Source organism: Lathamus discolor, chromosome 1 (genome assembly GCF_037157495.1).
Source record: "Lathamus discolor isolate bLatDis1 chromosome 1, bLatDis1.hap1, whole genome shotgun sequence".
Lineage (NCBI taxonomy): Eukaryota > Metazoa > Chordata > Aves > Psittaciformes > Psittacidae > Lathamus > Lathamus discolor.
In genome coordinates this window covers 13,625,329-13,646,914 of record NC_088884.1, presented here as the reverse complement: position 1 = coordinate 13,646,914, position 21,586 = coordinate 13,625,329, and the positions used below count along the sequence as shown (strand labels likewise).

The window sequence follows — 21,586 nt, the reverse complement described above, 5'->3', positions numbered from 1 at the left end:
TGAAAATGCAGTTCCCTTTCAGTACAACCTAAAGCATTTGTTTTCTATGTGAAGTGACTAAATATCAATATATGGAAAGTTGTTTAAATATTTTTAGAGATATTTTAAATACCTGTCAAGTTTTATTTTGATTTTGCTCATTCTCCACTGGTAAAACCAGAGGAATTGAGCTAGCTAAAGTTATGGAAGAAAAATTCAGAAAAGAATACTGCACATTTTTAAAACAAACTGAACACTCACATGTCTCAAAAAAGTTTTATTTGCCCTCAAATAGAATTAATTTGCAATTTGGTTATAGTTAATGATTGCTCTCTAATGCAAAATAGATGTGGAACAGACTTCTGGAAGCTGTCTGGTAAATGTCCAAGCAAGGTCAATGATACCCAATGTTTCTAATATCAAAAGGTTGCCGTGTCCAACATCCTCTTTGTAAACAGTTCCACTGCTTAAGAAGGCTAATTCAAGATTTTTTTTACTGATCTAGAGGCAGAAATCCCCTTCCTACCATTTGAAAGCCACCACCTTTCTTCTTCGTTCTAACATGCATACAGACCCATAATTCCTTTTTACTTTGTAGCCTCCTTTGCATATTTGACGAGTGTTACCACATCACCATCTCTTCTCAGCTTTCTAAACTCCTCCTTCACAGGCCACATTTTCTGTTCTTATTGCTCTGTCCTTGACTTACTGCATTTATCCACATCAATTCACACCTTCAGTATTTTTCAGGCAATGTATCCAATTTGCCAGTTATTCTGAATTCTATATACTGTCCACTACAGTTCTTTCAGCTGCTTCTAGTTTACCATCTGCATGTGAAAGAAATATACCCTTTAATAGCATAGATATAATAAGAAGAATCTTTAAATACCCTTTAAATTAATGGAAGTAGTGACCAACACTGGAAAATCAGTTTGAAACATCATTTCAGATATTTTCTCACCTTGTCCAGGAACTTTTTGATGTATTTTGGGACACAGTCCCCCAGTCCCTTTTTCCATGTCATGGTAATTTTGTCAAGACAGTTTTGCCTGAGGTTTTCTAGGAAAACAGGATATGACAGACAGCCAACCAGCATACAGCTGGGGTTTTTTTTATTCTATCTGTAAAGCCTGCTATTCTTCATAGAAACAAATATAGTTGCTGTGACATGATTTTTTTTACAAATGTATTCTGGCTGTTATTTGTCATTTAGCTATTTTCCAAGCTTTTTGATTATTTCTTCTGCAACCATTCTAGACATTAAAGTTGAGCTGACTAGTCTGTAATTTCCTTTTTTTCTTTACTGCAGCTAAAGACAGGTAATATGTTTGCCCTTTCTGGAATGTCATCCTTTCTGAATAAATTTACAGAATAATAGTTAATGGCTCTGACATTGCTTCTGTTTGTTCTTGAAGAACTCTTGAAGAAGTTTTAAGTTGATTCAGTGTGAATATATTAACCTATCCAAACACACCAACATATTCTTTCACCAGTCTGCTGTTCTGGGCTTCCCATCGCTGGAGTTAGAATCATAGAATCATAGAATCTGATCAACACACACTCAATGTGATGGCCACAACAGGCTGTATACCAAATTCTTTCCACCTTTTTAGCATGATCTGCAATTAGCTGCTTGGGGGAAGGTTGGGGGGGTATTATTTATTCATCTTCTTCTTACTATTAGTGTACTGATAAAGTATATTCTTGTTACATTTTACACCCCTGACACTTGTGTCTCAGTTCTTGCGTTCTTGGTGCTGTGCACAGTGTCCTCTCATCCTCAATACCAGACTGTCAGTTCAGCATTTTGTTCAGGCCCAGCAAGCACTCATAATCTAGTGAAGCTGTTTTCTTATCCATCCTTTGCACAGATATTGCACACATTTCTTCCTTTTCTGAGGCTGCTAACTCTCCCAAAATCTTTTTCCTTGACCTTCCTTCTGCAGAAAGGTTATGACTTGGCATTTTAAAGTCTGTCCACTGCCTTTATTCTTTTGTTGATTCTCCATTCTTTCCAAAAAATCATGCATTTCATCTTTAAATTCCCTTTTAATTTTTAAGTGTTATTCATCATCAAGAATAAATAGTTTTAATTTCTCTTACTTTCCAGTCTCAAGAAATTGCTTTCAGCATATCGTAAGAGCTTTTCATATGGTTTGGTAGTATGTACAGTTCATCTGATTGGTAGTTTCTGGTGCTCCTACAGCCTTTGAAATCGTTACCCATTTTCTTGGGGGCAGTCAGGAATGACTTTTTTGCTGTTGTTTGGCAGTGCTCTTCAGGCCCACAATTTCCTCTCTGAGGATACCCATCACCTGATACTATTGCAAGAACATGTGCAGTATGAGAAATTCCTGTGTCTGAAAAGAAGGATGAAAGATACTTCAAGTTGTCTTCAAGGACTATGTGCTGTATCCCCCCAAAGCTGCTGCTGCTTCAAAACAAATATAGGCTGTCACCCAGTCTGGAAGCCTCTCCTGCACAGCAAAGTAGAAGCAGCTTGCTTATCCAGTGGGCTCCTTCCTCAGGAGGTATGCAACTCCTTTTGAAGAAATGTTAGTTTTAATAAAACAAACTTTGATTTTACCTCCTTAAAATTTTCATCACAGTTGATACTTTTAAGGACAGTTGTCTCATTCTCTCCTCCCTTTACAGAGTGTTTATATCTCTGCTTCCTCTTTCACTATGTATTCTTAACTGTAAACCAACGTTTTCCTCCTTTTATAAGCTCAAACTTCTTGAGCCAGCTAAACTCCTGAATATCAATATTTCAGTCATGTGAGCTATCCCCTAAAGCCTCTGTTATGCCAATTAGGTAATAATTTTAATTATGTGCCTGCTCTTTCTAGAGACACGGTATTGAGCATGTGCATCAATAAAGCCTTCTGTTCAGTTTTCCCATATTTCAGCTTCTCTATTTTTATTCAATGTTTGCATTACCCTTCCCTAGACACCAAATTGTACACTGTGTACTCATTGGTCTGTTCTAGCTTATTAAATGTCCCTGAATGAGAAAACTACACACTAAATTAATAAAAAATACATTTTAAATTGAAGGTAGCAGTTATGATACATTGTTAAGATATGTCAGCCAATAGGCTTTTTGGTATTTGCTGTAAACAGAACATAGACTCACACAGGAAAAACAGAGAATTTTGCTTATGCAAAATGAGCAGCTGAAGGTCTACTTTAATACAGCAGTACTCAAAGTGTTAAATTCAGTTTCCTGAACAGAAAGACGCACTGTTGAGGGTGTGGGGGAAAGCTGATGCTCAGTTTGTTGTATTTCCTACTGGATCCCACAGTGCTAAATCAATTTACACCAGTTCATGTTCTCTTCCTAGGTCACTATTGCCTTCTTTGTATCTTATTTGCAGGCAGTCAGAAATAATAATTTTAAGATATAATGTGTTCTTTAGCCAGAAATGTCTTCTGTGTCCACTAGTGTCTGAATAAAAAAATATGTTGCAGGATAGGACACAGTTGTAATTCCATTTCACTTCTTTTTGTTTATTTTTTGACAAGCAGTGGTTCCTGATAAAGGAATCTTCTCTACACATTTTCCCTTTAGATTTTAGCTGTAAGATTTTCATTTGAAATAAAGCAACATCATACGGAGGAAAATCTGTAAGTGGTAGTTACAAATGAAACACAGAAAATGAGACTAAGCGTACAAAATACCTAGAGGCAAACTCTGCTTTCAGTTCTGTTCAGTGAGGTTGGATCAGTACACTGAAAAGAAAAAAGACTTACAACCTGAGGACATGGAACAAAAGAAGGGTTATGTTAAATCGAAAAAGCTAAACAAAAAGATGAAGGGTTTGATGTTTTTGAAATAGTATCTGCAATGTTACTGAAGCCATTGGGGTTGTAGGGCTGTTACTAAGAGCAGTGCAAGTCAACAGTAATGTGTTACATAGGCTGCACTGCCAATATTTGTTACATGAAAGTACACATTCAAGATACTTTTAGTTGTGTGTCCTCTACACTAATTCCAACCATGTCATATCAGAGGTCTCCTGTGATTCAGCCTAACAACTTTATCTTGCTCTTCTAATTCTTTGTCTTAAGACATTGTGCAAATTATAATAACCCGGATTTTCGTGCAGCAAAATAATCTTCTTAGTTGATTCTCCACAAGGATTATTTATTCAGCCTCCATTCCCAGCTCTTGATATAATGTAGGCAGTAACCTTTTTCCACTTCTCTTTCACTGAAAAAAAAATGATGCTTTTGTTAACAGGAGACACCAAGGTTGACATTGATCATAGAAAAATCCTTTTAAAGAATGCTTATCATTTATTCAATTTTCAGATCCAGCATACACGTAACGTATACAAATTGTGCTATTTAATACTGAGCAGTCCTTTCTAGAAGGCTCTCTAATCTGTACAGTTAAGTGTAATGGGATTTACTCCAACAGAGTCTAACACTAGGAAGGAAAGTACATGTGGTAAATCCTATTGTAACTAAAGAGATGGGTTGAATTTCCTTGCTTATATTTAAATCTGCCTTTGGCAGAAACAACAAATTTTCAGGTGTTTGGAGTTTTTTCCCTTGACTGTCAATTTAATCACTTGAAAGGAGAGTGAAGGTTGAACACTTCCCTTTGAATCTGAAGTTCAACAAAGAGAAGTGCGAAGTCCTGCACTTGGGCAGGCACAACCCCAGGAACCAGTACAGGCTGGGGGCCGACCGTCTGGGAAAGGTTTTGCAGGAAAGGACCTGGGAGCCCCAGCAGACACAAAGGTGAACATCAAGCAGCACTGTACCTTTGTGGCAAAGGAGGCCAACAGCATGTGGGGGCAAGCTGAGGGAAGTGATCCTTCCCCTCTGCTCAGCACTGATGAAACACATCTAGAGCGCTGGGTCCAATTCTGAGCTCCCCAGTGAAAAAAAGACAGACATACTAGAATGAGTCCATCAAGGGCTTAGAGCACCTGACAAACATGAGAAGCTGACAGAACTGGGACTGCTCAGCCTGAGAATGCTCAGGAAGATCCTGTCCATGTGTATAAATTCCTGTCTGGGGCAGCAAACTACATGGAGCCCAGATCCTCCACAGTGGTGCCCAGGACAAGAGGCAATGGGCACAAACAGAAATAGAGGAAATTCCATTTAAGCATAGAAAAACTTTTACTGTGAGAGTGGTCAAACACTGGAACAGGTTGTGCACCCTCCATAGTCAGATCTACCCAAAACCCAACTGAAACATGTTCCTGAGTGACCCTGTGATAAGAAGTGTGTTCGACTAGGCTGTCTCCAGAAGTGTTTTCCAGCCTCAGCAATTCTGTAACCCTGTGAAGTCATCCATTAATTGACCGCAAACCTAATATGCATTAACCTAATAGAATCTCACTCTGTACCACTAGTTTCAAGCACAGGAAGGAAATCAGATTCTGTCTTTCCTACCCCTTTCCTGGATGGGTAGGAAAATGGTTTCTTCTTGGTGTCTGTGGCATTTCACGACACAGACTCAAGTTGATGCAGACTCAAATCCTCGTTTATCACCACCAAGCCCTTTTTATCCCCTTGTTCGTTGCTTTCCCAACCTGCACATACATACAACGTTCAATCTCATTGGTCCTTGTAAAACTCTCCAGGTAAACAGTCCAATCACAATGTAGCAGACCCTCTCACAGCCCTCACCCCCATCCTCTCGCCTTCAACTGAGATTTCCACCACAACTACACCCTGGCCCATCCTCCCAAGGCCTGCTTGTTTACCTTCCCTGTCCTTCAATGTTCCAACTCTTCGCCCCAGCGCTTGACAAGCACCAAGGTCTCAGAGCTCATTCCCAAACTCTTTTTCATGCAAATCTTATCGCCTTCACTCCCCACAGGTGTCTATCCAAAGACAGGAAACACAAATAGAAAGTGACATCTACTTAGGCAGAAGGTGGTCCTAGGCACCAAACAGAATAAAATGTAACATGAGACATACAGCTGGAAGAGAACTGGGGCACAATTCGGGGGGTAGGGGATTTACAAACTAGGAAGGGTGCAGGTTTCTGATAGTGGATGCAGTTTACATTTTCCAATTTGACAGTCTTCTATCAGTCTTCTGTCTTAAATGGTAATTCTTAGCTTTAGGTAAATGTACCTATATTTTAGGTATACGTAAAAATGCATTGAAATGTACAGATATGCAACCACATCCTCTGCAGTTTAGTTTTGGAAAAATACAGATGGCACTAGTTGTGTTATTGCAGACAAGGCTTAGTGCAATGTATACAATTTGTATTTTAATTCATATTGCACAGACTGAAATTCTAAGTCATTATACTTAAAATTCTCCATAACTTCAAAGTAAGGACAACTGCATGTTTCCTACATTGTGTGCATGCCTACAACACCAATCCATTCTAATTACAGACTATATTTTATAGATATAATGATACCAGTAAGGCTATGTCCTCCTATTCATCAGATTTTGATCTGTGTACTTATTGTTTCAGTATTTGGCCAGGGTGGCTTGGCTGACGTAAGATTAAATCTGTATGAGTTCAAACATTGTTTCTAGCAGTGGTTTTTAGACAGTCATCAGAAGTAACTGTTACTTATCCTGTGCACACTATTACATACATTAGCTTGCCTGTAGCTTAATTTATAATACAACGTAAAATATAGCCTTTATATGGAAATCTTGAAACCTTCAAGAAATTTCATATGTAAATATTAAATCAGATAAAATATTGTTCCTAGATTACACTTGATATCAGGCATGGCTTCCTCAAACAATTTTTTGAGAATAAATTAATGGAAAATGCAACATATACATGAATAATGGATATAAACCACTTTAGAATAAACTGATTTTGCAAAGAAACCACAAGACAGTTGGAGTAGAAATTGCTATTTGTTTGCAGTAACACAGTATCAAGAGGAAAAAAGTGGGATTTGGTTCCACTAACAACACAACCAGAGACAAAATACCACATATTCACCTCTTCAAGACATTTGCTTCTGTACTTCTGACAGCTTCTCTCGAGTCCCTGCAAGCAGAGGGGCCTCAGACAAGTTGAGCTCTTTCTCCTTCTTTTAGCAGAGGCTCTTGAGTTGAGCACCTGGCAACTTGCTCCCCAGGAGGCATGGGGCACAGTCTCTGACTCATAGCACAGCTCACTGTGGACCTCCAAGGGGAGCAGGAGTGCCCACCCGTCTTGAAGCCAACCAGGCCGTTTCAGCAGACCAGAATTTATGTTTGGCAAATATCAGTACATGCTGGTGAACTGTGATGAGAGAAACCCCATGCATGGCTTTCAGGTAGCGGTAGCAATTACTCCCCTGAGGTTTCACTTGTCCTTTTCAGGACGAGGTATCCAACTGTGTGACCTCAGCTGACCCTTGAGTCAGGCTTACTTTAAAGCCTTACTCTGCTGCTGATCATGTCACTTTGCCCCACTCTTAAGTTGTTGAAAACACATAGGTCAACCTTAACATAAAGCTCTAATGTCAGTTTCACAGTAGTAGGCCTTCTATAGAGGTTTAAAAAGGGAGATCTTGCTCTATTCTTAGTATGTAATAGAAAGAAGAAAGAATAGAGTAAAATAGAGAAAAAAAAAATAAAATAAAGGAGACAAGACAAGCCAAAATCAAATAGACATAATTAGTATGAAGAAAAGAAAAAAACTGTGCTGAACTATGACTTCCTCTCCAGACAGCTCTTCCACCCTGCATTACTAGATCCTGCACAGGAACAATAAAACCAAATAAGCCTGCCAGCATCTTCACACTCTGGTATGTTTTAAGGTACCTACTTAATAGCAAATGCATTCTGCACTAAGCATTAAAACCTCCTGTTGCAAAGGGAATGAACTCTCTCTAATTGTTTTTTCCATGCCTAATTATCACATTCTGTGTGTCTGTGACCCATTAAAGAATAATAACCCTGGAGAGGAAACTGCTATAAATGCATGACAGAATGTGTATATACATATATATATAGTTCAAACGCGCACATGTATAAAGACACATTATTTTTTTACAGTATATATTATGCAGTGGGATGCCAATACTGCCAATAAGAAAACTAGTGTTTTTCAAATGCTATTTGTTTGCCTTTTAAACTGGAAACAGAGCAACCATGGAATTTATTGGTACCACTTAAACTTCAATCCTCAATGAGGTACTTCTGTTTTCCAAAATTAGCACTAACACCTGCAGTTTGGAATATTAATTTCTGCTCTGTAAAGAAAAATCACTGGATTAAAGATTGTGCTGCTGCTATTTAGAAATTCATTTCAAAAGATAATGTATGGAAAACACAATGTAAAGAGAGGAGAGTGAAGCAAGAAGCAGCATTCCCTATGGCACTACTCTGTTCTAATTGTTTTCAGTATGGCACATTCAGTTTTCCCCTTATTTTCTGTATGCAGCTCCCCACTGATTATCTACCTGGCTTTGGCTAATTGTAACGTTAGTGGAATGGAGTTCTTTAATTTGCGTATGGAAGTTGAAGACTAATTAAAAATAGTTTTTAAGCAATGACTCATTTCTGAGTGGGCCTCGTGGTGAGTGGGCTCTGTCAGGAAAGGAGAGGGTGTCACCATCTCTGAAACGATCATCTTGTCACCCTGGGACTCTGAATACCAACATGCCTGGGCAGAGGCAGAATGGCTGGTGAGCTCTGTGGTTTAATTCCTCTTCCTGCACCAGAAATATGAGTCGCTAGTACTGCAGGAACTTTTCCTCTTTTGCAATAATACCACCATAATTTTGAGTGACAAGTGGAAACGATAATACTGCTACAAATCTCTCTGGGTTATTTAACGGCACTAATCAGGAAATAGCGTTCAATGGCTGTTGCATTCCTAAAGTGCTTTTTGCCATTTATCCCGGGAACAGCTGTCATTACCTCTTGTTAGCAGAAAGCCTACACAAATTGGGTCTTTAAGGAAGCCAAGGTCATGCTCAGTCTGATCTCTCTTCTCGCAGTCCCAGAGCCGTGTTTATGTGTGCTGAGCACACCCTATTCCTCTTACCTCTTCCCTTAAGTATACCACTAAACATGCAGCTTCACTGTACAGAAAAGCTTTTTAGTAGGTAAGTATTATCAAAGGGCCAAATGCTTTGCACCTACTTTCTGCATGGGTCTGTTCCTATGGGTCTGTTCCCATTGGACCTGCACACAGGCTGCTTGCAAGTTTTCCTTGCATTGTTCACACAACAGCAGGAAGCAATGGCAACTGGTGAAATGTAACAACATAAAGCAAGCAAACAAGGCATCAGTAGAAATCTTACACTGCACAAGACAATGCGCCTACATTTGTATTTTGCATACATTTAGGAAAGTAGAGGAACCCCCCTATGTGATCTTAGCATTTTAAATACAAGTAGGGGCATATTTAACAAATGAAACATTTAATAGGCTCATGAAAAACTATGAGAATTTGCTGTGAGCCAGACTGAAACACTTTACAATAATCTTTATGGATCTTTTTATATGTGCTGTTCTCTAGGTACAGTTCAAGATTTATCTCCACTTTAATTTTAAATCCTTTATTTTAAGGGAGGCAAGTGACCTCCCTAGGGTAAAAAGAAGAAAATCCCATCTGCTCTTTGGGTTATATACCTTCAACACTGCCACTCACTTCCTTACAAAAACATTTCCAGAATGTAGCTGCGTTCGTAATTTGATATCAGCTTTTTTTAAGATGAACTTTTCATATAAAATTCCAGTAAAACTGAATGATGTTTTCTTGCAAAGCTTCCAAGTCAGAGAAGAAGTAGGCTTAGTAAATATACTTCGGTAGTTAATTCAGGGACAATTCAAGGGACAATAACTCACTTTGAGGTTCAAGATCAACACACAATTTGTTATTTTAGGTTTGGGATGACTTTAAAACCCAGTCAGGAGAGCAAGTTTGACAAGTGCATCAGATCTATATTCCTGATTGAAACAGAACATACATTACCCCCTTGTGTAGTAAAACTGGATTCTCAGGGATATTGCTGTAAGTGCTGGGTCTCTTTAGCTTGCAAAAGAGGAGACTGAGGGGTGACCTCATCAATGTTTACAAATATGTGAAGGGTAGGTGTCAGGATGATGGAGCTAGGCTTTTTTCAGTGATATCCAGTGACAGGACAAGGGGCAATGGGTGTAAACTGGAGCATAGGAAGTTCCACGTTAACATCAGGAAGAACTTCTTTACTGTAAGAGTGACAGAGCACTGGAACAGGTTGCCCAGGGGGGTTGTGGAGTCTCCTACACTGGAGATATTCAAGGCCCGCCTGGACAAGTTCCTGTGTGATGTACTGTAGGTTACCCTGCTCTTGCAGGGGGGTTGGACTAGATGATCTTTTTAGGTCCCTTCCAACCCTTGGGATTCTGTGATTCTGTGATTCTGTGATTCTTTGGGCACCTGGATTCACTATTGCTGTGTCATCGAGGTTCTGAAGAACCTTATCCTTCTGTTACCATGTTACACAGACCACTAAGCCCAGCAAGACTTATGTTTTCATCATTCATCATGCAGAAAACTGTTGAAGCAATAACATTGCTTAATAAATTACCTGATGATTCAGTGCAAGGCAAAGCGGGAGGGCCTTTAAGTAAGGGAAAATCCCTGGATGTCAACAGTAGGACCTATCATACTGTTTGGGAATGCTTTAAGCAGTACATTCAGATATTACTGGTTTCCCCGTCTCCTTTTCCACTGCTGAGATGAAAAATGGGCTTAAGTAGCTCAGCCCAAGAGAGGACATGAACAGAAATGGTAATTGGTACAACTTGTCTGGCTGATGTCCATATGCTACAGTATTGCCGGCAAGCTCATGATATTCTATGTTTGTACATGTGAATGCATCTTAGACTCTAAGAAAGCCTGTGATTAGCTCTCTGTGTGAAAATTTGTTGTTACTTTTTTTTTTTTTCTCTAGCACTAAAATTACAGATTTTCCTGTTTGCCACAGCAAGCAATCCTTTTAATCAGTCTGGCATGCTGCCTGGCTGAGACTGTTTGGGAGGTATGGGACAACCATGGATCTGGCAGATCTCTTTATGGTTGTGGCCTGAGTGATTAATCATGTGGAGTGGTCATTTGGTGAGACTGGGAAGCTTTTCACAACCAATGGATCTGGGCCAGGCTGGAGGAAGCAGAAACTAAGGAGGAATCAGATATGATTGATTCGAAATACCACATTATGAGTTAGGAGATTATGATGCTAGTGACAAATTCCTCCTCCTCAAGCTAGCATTTCTACATCAGAAAGAGCAGCAAATGGCAAGTTTTATACACATGGCCTCTGATCTTCCTTGTGAGGAGGGAAACTAGAGGCTGAGGGAGCTGGGTCTCTTTAGCTTGGAGAAGAGGAGACTGAGGGGTGACCTCATCAATGTTTACAAATATGTGAAGGGTAGGTGTCAGGATGATGGAGCTAGGCTTTTTTCAGTGATATCCAGTGATAGGACAAGGGGCAATGGGTGTAAACTGGAGCATAGGAAGTTCCACGTTAACATCAGGAAGAACTTCTTTACTGTAAGAGTGACAGAGCACTGGAACAGGTTGCCCAGGGGGGGTTGTGGAGTCTCCTACACTGGAGATATTCAAGGCCCGCCTGGACAAGTTCCTGTGTGATGTACTGTAGGTTACCCTGCTCTTGCAGGGGGGTTGGACTAGGTGATCTTTTTAGGTCCCTTCCAACCCTTGGGATTCTGTGATAAGGCTATCAGTGGCATTTGTACCAGTGCTACAGCACAGGGATAGATCAGCAAAGAAACCATACGTGTATGTAAGTACATGCTCTCCTGTACACAGTGTGGTTAGCCCAGAGTACAACTTGCCTCTGACTAAGCAGTTTCAAAGCCAGTTGTCAGAGTGAAGGTTTGTGATGCTTGCCTGGCATGAAGGAACATCCAGCAGCAGAGAACTGAGGGACCATTCAGCTCTGCCTTGGCACTTCTGGACTGATGCTGGAGTGCACACCCAGAGAGATGACAGGACTTTGTCACCTGGGAGTCTGCATAGCAAAACCAGCACGTTCGGCCACTCTGTGGCACCCTATATAGTGCCTGCTGAGCTGAAAGTTGCTGCATGAAGCAGAGTGCAAAAGGCCACTGATAGACTGGTCAAGTAACACATACCCATAGAACAATTACGGAGGTAAATGAGAGCAGTAAAGAGGGATTAGGGAAATAAGACATGCTGGACATTCAAATCCATGTTAATTGGCATGGATAACCCACAAGCTCCTATGCTATTTTGCAGGTCATATCTTGCCATCATCAACGGCTGAGCCTGTGCTGCTTTGGTATTACCTCTACCAGTCATGCACATAATTTTTCTAGTGTATCTACAGCACACATATGCTCATCACCACTATAAGCAGATACTCCTAATGTTCCTGGCCTGCCTCTCCTGCTGTTTCCCATGTTTAAATCTAGCCTCTCAATTCCACCCAGTAAATCTTCTTGCTCTAATATCAAGCACCTAAAGCAGAGTTTGGCTTTTGACATATTTCTTTCCTCAGAGGGCTTCTTCTCCGAAGCAAACTTTATTACCCCTGACTAAAGCCACAGTCCATCATTCCACACTGATCAGCCATGTAATAGTATACCCCCTCCCAGACCAGCTCCCACATCAGGGCTTTCCTCACAACTAGCAAAAAGTATGGTGGGCAGGAAAACTGTGTCTGGTTCCCTTTAATCTAAGCAAGTCAGAGTGCTGCCACAACATAGTGAGAGAAAGCTAGTTTTTTGAGACTTTCTGTATTCACCTTTTTCTACAAACAACAGAATACCAGATGAATAACAGATGAAGTGGGTACGCATCCAGTACCTGAGCAGTCAAATAAGTAAATAACATGCTTGCAAACATCTGTCTACCACTACAAATAAATCCTACCTACAGAAGATCAGCACCCCCTCATGCCTAAACACTGTGCCTTTCTCTGTAACAGTTTAGGACTCTGCTCCTCAAAATGGCCAGCTTTCTTACCTCAACACCAGATGTCTCCCTGAAGATCCTGTATGGTGAAGTTAGGCAGAGAATTTCACCCAGGCATACAACACTTAAATACCTTTAAGGAACTATTCCTGAAGATCAACACCAAACACGGCTGCAAAGCAAAGGAATTGCATTTGAAACCCTGGTTTGGGAAAAAAAAAAAAATAAGATATTTTCAAGTACATCAGCATATAATTAATCCAACTGATAATGTATTTTGCGGACACAAGTGACAGCCACACATCAGCAGCTGTCGCACACTCACGTTCAGCCTCCTTTCCCCATGCCCTTTCCCCAAAGAGCTTCACTCTGCTAACCACTGTGCAATGACAGAGCTGTCTGAAAATACATCTCCTGAATATAACAAGCAGATACATGAAAAAAAAACAGCCTCAGTGGATGCTATTTTCTTTGTCACTGCTTTTATTTGTGAAAATTCTTAGCTTTTAAACTCTGTACAGACTCTGTGACCTGGAGGCAGAGGAAAGACAGTAATGGAGTAGGTCAACTTTTCCGCTAACTGCTTTCACGAAAAAGTTCTAGTGCTTGTTGAACTGATGAAGTCTGGTCACCTATGTTTTTCTGATCTTGTGGTTGGCTGCAAACCCTGATTAAAGCCTCCCCCAGGAAAAGGGTACTTCAAGAGCTCTCTCCAGAGTGGGCTCTTTAATGTATTGAGTTCATGCTCCAGTCTTCCCTTTAGTCAGGGCACTTTAGGAATCTCCAACCTATCTGGCTGGCTATTTCCACAGAATTTATAAGGATATAAGCATCTTTGAATTCATTTAATTTGTCTTTAAGTCACGCAACAAAATCAAAAGTTATGGCTGGCAAGAGAGAAGCACAGTGTGATTATACAAGAGGCTGGGCTAAAAACCACTGCAGGCCTCCCCTCCTTCCCTCTCTCATGCATGCACACAGACACACACATGCAAAGAGGGAAGAAAATGTGTAAAAATGCCTTAACTTATGTGAGGAGGAAATGAACCCTGGTAGGGCAGGCTTCCCCCCATGTGTACTCTCACCCCTGAACTGCAGTGATTTCTGAAGAACTCCCCAACAGCATACAGACTGCTGGGAATTGCTTCTGCTGCTGCTTCCCCCCCGCCAGTGACTTCCTCCCTGCTGTCCTTGAGTGGTGGAAGCATCTCCATGGCAAACAAGACATCCACTGGTACCATTGCTGGAGCAACCTCAGCTATTACCAGCAGCATCAAACCCTCGAGGCCAGACCCACAAAGCTGAAGGATCCTTCTGTCAGGAAAAATACACTGTGACCTGGGGGAACACAAAGAGGACCATAGAAAGCTTCACTGTATCTTCCCTTCTTTCTCGCTGGTCTGTGTCACTCAGCTTTGTGTGGAGAAAGAAGTGGAATTAATTTTTTCCAATTATGTCTCTTCTCACCATAAAAATAGCTCAAGCACAAATCTAAAGGATGTTCCTTCCATGCATTTTCTGCCATAAATCTAGCTGCTGTTCCACTGTTTGTTGCTGCAGTGTCTACTAATCTATTCAATCTCTTTATAGCAAGGGATTTCATTACAGTCCCTTTAGGAATTACTCGCAAGTTTTAGAGTGCTGTCTCCATCCAGTGGTAAAACATTAAAAATGCTGCTTTCCTGGAATTTCAGTCTTTCAGACTTTCTGCAAAGCATGAAATACATTATCTCCAGGTTTTAAATTGCACAGTTAGTAACTGGATAATTACATTGAAAGAACGCATATGAGTCCTAAAAATGCCCATTCTATCTGCAACAAAATGTGGTATTTTTGATCATAAAAATCTCACCAGCAAATGGTGTGTGTTTTAACTCTTATCCTCCTTCAGTTTTCAACTCCACTTTGAAGGCTTATATTCTTTTGCCAATATAAATGTGTCTGCACACAAGAAGGCAGCGTGCCACCCACCCCACTCTCCTGTTTCTCCTCCAGTTTCATACAGTTACATCAATAACCTTTTTGCTAACATAAGACATGAGCACTTCTGGCAGTTCACATTTTTCAGACATGGCAGCAGCTGAGCACCACTATGGAGAGTGTGGGGTTTGCCAGCAGAGACTCAGTAATTAGTTAAGCTCCTGGTTAATTACCTTTCTTACGCCATGTTGATTTTAGCTGCCAAGGACAGAAAAGAACAAAATGCAGGCAGAGTCGGTTGTCCATACCTAAAGGCATTCCAGTTTTATTCCTCACTGTAGCAGCTTGTGCTTTAAGTGTTTCAGAGACAGGATGCCCTAGCTTGCCTCTTACCTCACTCTCCAGGAATACATTCTTGTTTTCCCTTCTCTTTGCTTTTGGCCTGGCCTCAGCAAACATTTGGTTGTAGATTCTCCTCAGAGAAGATTAAAAATCATGCTGCCTCAGTAGGGCAACAGCAACTTTACCAAAAAATGATGTCAAAGGTTAATTCAGACAATAAATGGCTTATGCCAGGCTCTCAGCAATGTTACATTGACCTGCTTTTTGTTTTGTTTTGTTTTGTTTTCCCTAATTGCTTTTAAGTGTGCCAAGGTCTGGCTGATCTCCAGGAGCAAGAAAACAGTGCAACTCCATTTCTAACCCATTTCCTTGGAGTACGCTCAAGGCAGTGCTGGCACAGTTCAGACTGAGAGTCTATAGTCTGAGGATGCTGCTGAAGCCTGGGCAGATGCGCTGTGTGTTCTGCGTGCACGTGAAGGTGAATCTTGAAGTGGGCATCTGCATCGTGGGGTTGGGAAGAAATCCATTTTTTCAGTATTACCTTTCAGCATTCTATATCCATGTGTGGTCCACTGTGTTTCGAAGGTATGATAGCTCTGAAGCTGATAAACAGAGCTGGCAGTAAAGCTGCACCTGAGATGTTTGAAGAGTTTGCTGAACTCTCAGTTGCCGTTCCCACCAGCTGCCGGGTCATACCCTTGATTCCACAAAGTTTTGAAATTGATCTTGCTAGAAAGTTCAGGAGTGTTTGGACCACTTCCTTGTTTTGGATCAGCTCCTAGGTTACAGCCTTAGCAAACAACTCAATTCATTCAAATGGTCTTCCTAAACAGAACAGGATTGGCAAGATACTAGGAGCACACAGAGTTATGTATGCAAATATGCTGAGAATCTAGTTTTAATCTCTCATTGGACTAGGGTGCAAGTCTGGAAGTACTGAGGATAATTCTCTTTTCATTGTTGAAGTGCTAAGGACAGCTATTAATTTTTATAGAATGAAATCTACTGCCCTCAGGAAAAGCATCAGTTTATAATAGAATTAAGGATTAAACAATCTTCCTTTTTATTTCACACAGATTTCTTTAAAATAGAAAATCCAGTTTTTCAGAGATATGACCTTTTGAAAAAAACCCTCCAAATCTCTGTGACTTTTCTATATCTATTCCTAGCCACCTGTACAGCCACATACAACACCTTCCACCCTCAGGCTCTACTGCCAAGGAGAGCATTCAGGCTGGAGTTGGCTGGTTTTGCTGGCTCTTTGCAGAAGACAGAAGACGCTGAAGGACATCTGCATACTTCTAAGAAGCCAGATGAGGGCACCTGAGAGCAGTCTCCTCTGCTCAGGATAGGTTCTGGAAGCCCAACAACAATGCTACTGGAGCAAACCTGCCCCGAGACAGGGGCTCCTGCCCCTACTGCTATTTAGATGGACCCCACATGAATGTACTGACTGTGAAGTATGCCTGTTTTCTACTAAGACAATCAGAAAGGAGACAAAATTACTACCCTTGCCATTCAAGGACAAAAGTACAGTGCCAAAGAGGTGATTTCACTATTAATTAATCTGAGAGCTACCGGCAAGTGCAGGTAGAAGGCAGACTCCTTCCTGAACAGTTTGTATTTAGTGGGCACTTGATGCCAGGCTCTCACTCATTACATTTACTGCCACCCTCACTTCCATTTTTCATCTTTAACAGATGCATTCTCCTAAAACCTTGCTGTAAGAGGCATTTGTAATCACCTACCTGCATTTCCAGACAATTACAGTGTTCATAAAGGTATACACTCCTGTTGATGAGACAGAGACTGACTATTGTATTCAGCTGATTTATCAGTTCCCAACCTTGCTCCCCTGATTCACAAATCTTCTGGCCCCATCAACCTGCAATGACCTGAGAGTTCTCCACCATACTTTACACAGAAGTAACTCTGGCCAATTTACAATGCCCTTGAGATAAGGCTCTGAACTGCCCAAGCTCCCACATGTCATTCATTGTATTTAAATCCTACACTACGTGGAATAACTCATGTACCCTTTGTCCAAGGAAAGAAAAATTAGATCATAGAAATCTTTTGATGGAAAGCTTCCTCTGTTAAACTAAAAAAAGTCAAGGCACCTATCACCCATTTCTTTGCTCTTATTGAAGAGTTTCAAGACACCCACAATTACTTATAGTGCTATCACCGATCTTGCAAGGCTTTTCTTAAATCGTACCAGTCTTGTTCTGAGTAACCAGAAAAACTGTCAGTGACCAGAAATCACCGGATCCTTGCCTAGTTTTGTTTCTCAGTTGTCTCTCTTGTTCATGCCTGCAAATAGTTCCAGGCCCAAGGATAAGAAGAGTCAAAGATTTTACATACCTACCCTCAGCATGCACTGTTGGCTGTCATTCTTTCCAGGCAGCCTTCTAATCCCTGCTAGGGAACCCCTCTAGAAGCCATTGTTGACTTTTTTCTTCCCCTAGTCCAGATAGTAGTAAAGAGCAAGCAGTAGCACCCTGAATGGACTTCCAAAGAATCTCTCCCTTGGAACTGGCTGCATATCTAAAGCAAAGTTTGCTGTCTGACTTCCAGGTCTCTACTGTGCCACTGTGCAGTTCTGTGCTGAGTAAAAACATTCTGAGCCCTTCCAGCATATTATTAGCTACAGGGCTGGTAAACATTGACTTCCCTCCTATGCCTAGAGGATTAACTTCTTGCAAGCGTAGCTTGTGATAAGTAACTGAAACTTGCGGGGGAAAATATCTGTTGTTAGAAACCCTTCCTGACACAGCATTATCACACCGTGAGCTGGGATTTCTCCAGCCCTGTGTCAGCATTCCCAGGTTAGGACATATCTGTGTCTCTGGGAACTCTTCTCACTGTTGCTCTGCTGTTTTTTCAAAACAAGCACCAATTCTGTACGGCACGGAAGACAGGACACCCTTTGATCCGTCTGCACTCCTCACATCTCACAGCTGTGTGTGGCTTATCTGTGCTTACAGCTCAGCACCACAGAGGTCTAGACTCAAAGGACAGTGTTGCACAATAACTAGAAGACCTGACAGCAACCACAAGTCACTCTTGTGTGTGCATTCTTGAGCTGCAAAATCTGTGAGTTTGTATAAGAGCAAGTAAAAAAGAGGGCACAACCCCAGATGTCCCTGAACAATCCCCCATAAAAATAACCAAGTAGAAGTGAAGATCAATTACAAAAGGGGATCTGAATTCCAGGTATCTTTCCTGGGAAGATGCTTTTATCCATATATTTGGGTTTTTTTTCTCTTGCATGTAGAACTGCTTATCTTACTTCCTGGAACTGACTGGTCCTTGTAGTCCAAAAGAGAGGGAACAGCCAATCCCTATTCATTATCTCATTACCACCGATGATTCCGTAGGCCTCTGCATAGCTAACTTATAGCCACTTCTCCCAAGAGTGAAGAGTGCTAATCTGCCCAGTCAGTCCTTGTAAACAGACCTTTCCTGATCTAATTATCCTTGCTGCCATTTTCCAAATCCCTTCCAGTCCTGAGAGTGTCTATAAGCGGCTCAGAACTGGCCACAGTAGCCAAGGGATAGGTAAACCATAGATCCACACGGTGGCATATAAATTGGGTTCTCTTTGTTGTTTACTCCTTCCTAAAATGGGGCTTGCTTTGCTCATTGCTCCTAAGCACAGAGCTGGTATTTTCCTGGACCTGTTCCCTACAACTACAAGGTCCTGTTAATGCTAATGGTGAAATCTAGGCCCCCCTTTTTTTTCCATTTTACCCCATGAACATCAGGTTACATTCCTCTAGTTTGAATTCCATTTGACACTTTATTGTTCAATCATCCAAGCTTCACGAAAGTTTCTCAAAAACATAAGAAGTGAAGCATCAGAATTACTTGCCTTGCAATAAATACAAGATAAATCTGACACAGCATCGCTATGTTATTAGTTTCAGTGTGTTATAAAAGATGCATTTGAGAACCCTGTACAGGGAAAATACCTGACTCAAATAATTTTTCCACAATTCTGTCTGCCTCAAGCCATAAATCATGTTCTTTACACTTTCAAGTTTTTAATATTGGTTTATGTGTACTTTAGATTCATGGAGCTGTACAGATCGCTTTAGCAAATATGACAGGCTATGTTCCCTAGGACACCGCTATATTCACAGGAAGTTACAATATTCACTGATAATGCTAATTTACTTATAGGAGAAATAACTGTGAAGAGATCAGTCTCACAGCTGTTCTTTCACATTTTTGATGCAATAAAATTTTAGAGGTTATTTTTTTTTTTTCCTTTTACAACAGAATAATCCCAGGGTCACCATTTTGGGGTTTACTTGCTGGTTTTTGAGATTTGAAATGGAGTAAAACCATTAAGCATGTTCAGAGGAAAAAAGCCTGTGTTTCTGGAATGCGTTAGGTCACCAATATATTTTCTGAACCTAATTTGTATATTTGTAATACATAATTTGCATAATTTGCCTTGAAAAAAATTGTATGGCTTACAAAAATTGACTGAAGGATGGCTTGTTGTTTATTTCACAGGGGAGTACTGCTGTGCAACGTAGTGTTTCTGTGGTCCTTAGGCTTCATGGCCAGCAAGTAAACAGATTTATGATATTGTTAGAACGGACTGTGCTTCTCATGAGCTGTGACAGTTGTTATTTTATAGTACTTAAGTCAGTGTGAAGTGCAGTTGGCCACCTACTGGAAATGGCACATACAGGCATAAATAACGTGTATCCACATGATTCCTGCAGCATATAAAGGCAATAATGTCGTCATATTCCCCCTTTCAAATGCACTCTCTTGGCATATTGAGACTGTTTATAGGGCAGCTGTGATTTTCTGTGACAAACTGCCCATTCTCCATGCTTGCCCATTCTTTATGGCATGATCCACCCTTTTTCAAACATACAGTCCTGTTACTTTTGCAGGTTTTTTACCATCCACAACCTTTTCAATACAGACTGATTGAATTACTGGTAAATCCACAGATGTGAAAATAACCACCTATGTCTTCTCCACTAAAGATCCACACATGATAAAAATATATTACTATCAACACAAAAAAGCGGGTTGTTCCTTATCCACCTTCACCATAACGGAAGAAAGATATTTCAATAGAAATACTGCATACGCAGGATGTGTTTGTAATACAGCCAAAAACATTGCCTGATGCCACATGTTAATTTGACACTGATTCAAGAGAAATTACTTGATTGACTGGAGTCAGAATAACCTCATGATAGGGGTACGACATCAGGAGCCAAGAAATCTGGCCTCTTCTCGTGGCCCTATCTCAGATTATTTATGTAACCACAGCTAACCCAGGGTCAGAGCTCAAACGCATGACTGAATTATGAGCATCTAATAAGTTACTGTGGGTCTAAGCAGCGATAATTCACGATAACTACTTGCATTCTCACAGCTAGTGAAGAACATGTAAGTTGATCCAAACACCTTGTATCTGGCAGATGTAAAACAGCACTTAGAAACAGTTAATAAAAATCAGCTGACAAGGGGATAACTTCATTAAGAGCCATATCTTGCTTTTGTTCTGTGCCAGTAAGTTGACGTAATCAGCAAGTGTAACGCTACCTATGGAGGTCTAAGTGCTCCAGCCCCTTCCTTCCAGTATCTGCTACTGATGGTTCAAATTGTTTATATATTTAAATTTGATTTTTAATTCTGTACTGGGTCTAGAGGAAGGTGTCCCTGCCCATAGTGGGGGGGCGGCGTGGGTACGGGAGTGACACGAGATGATCTTTAACATCCTTTGCAACTCAAAACATTCTATGATTTATCATGTGTTGAAAGTTCCGTTTCCCTCAACACAGAAGAAATGCTGCAAGAGAACACAGCAGTCACCCTGCTCAAGTTAGTCTTCACACTCACCAAGTTAGGGGGCTTGGGGTTTTTTGGGGGGGGCAGTGGGGGTTAGTTTGTATTTTGGAGCTTCAAGGTCATCACGCAAAGTGCTGATCAGATGGAAATTCATCCTGACAGGTCAATATTTTGAGTTTGGTTGGTTTTTTTTTTTTTCTAAAACACTTGCAGGTTAAATTTATATCAGCAGATTTTATGCAAGATATCATCTGTCAGCACCTGTCTCGCTTTATGCAAGATTGGGTATCAATTTGTCCTTCCACAGAAAGAACAGAAGCAGAAAACCTGTATATAAAACCCCATGCTGTGCACTTGGCACATATGGGGAAACACAGACAGTAAGAAATTCGGTTGCACTGAAATGGTTTGTGCCATTTCAAAAAATGGCATTGGGTTGCAAAACCTGGCTCGCATGCAGGGACTGAAGCAAATTGACAGGCAATTAGAAACATAGTAACTATAGACATTGCCATGTGGGAAAAGTAGGACTGGCGCAGAGTAGAGCCCTGATACCAGCAAGAGGGAGTGTAAGAAGAGGCGTGTAAGAACAGGGTGAAATAATGTGTTTCTTGATATTAGTAACACTTC

General features: G+C 40.8%; 1 long non-coding RNA gene across 1 annotated transcript; it reads right to left on the bottom strand.

The window, feature by feature from the left end:
• Positions 1-3,471: 3,471 nt before the first annotated feature.
• Positions 3,472-17,729, bottom strand: LOC136007003 (uncharacterized). Its single transcript, XR_010609412.1, has 2 exons — positions 17,499-17,729; positions 3,472-4,195 (listed from the first exon to the last, which is right to left on the bottom strand). It is a non-coding gene; the product is annotated as an uncharacterized LOC136007003 (long non-coding RNA).
• Between the last annotated feature and the right edge of the window lie 3,857 nt (positions 17,730-21,586).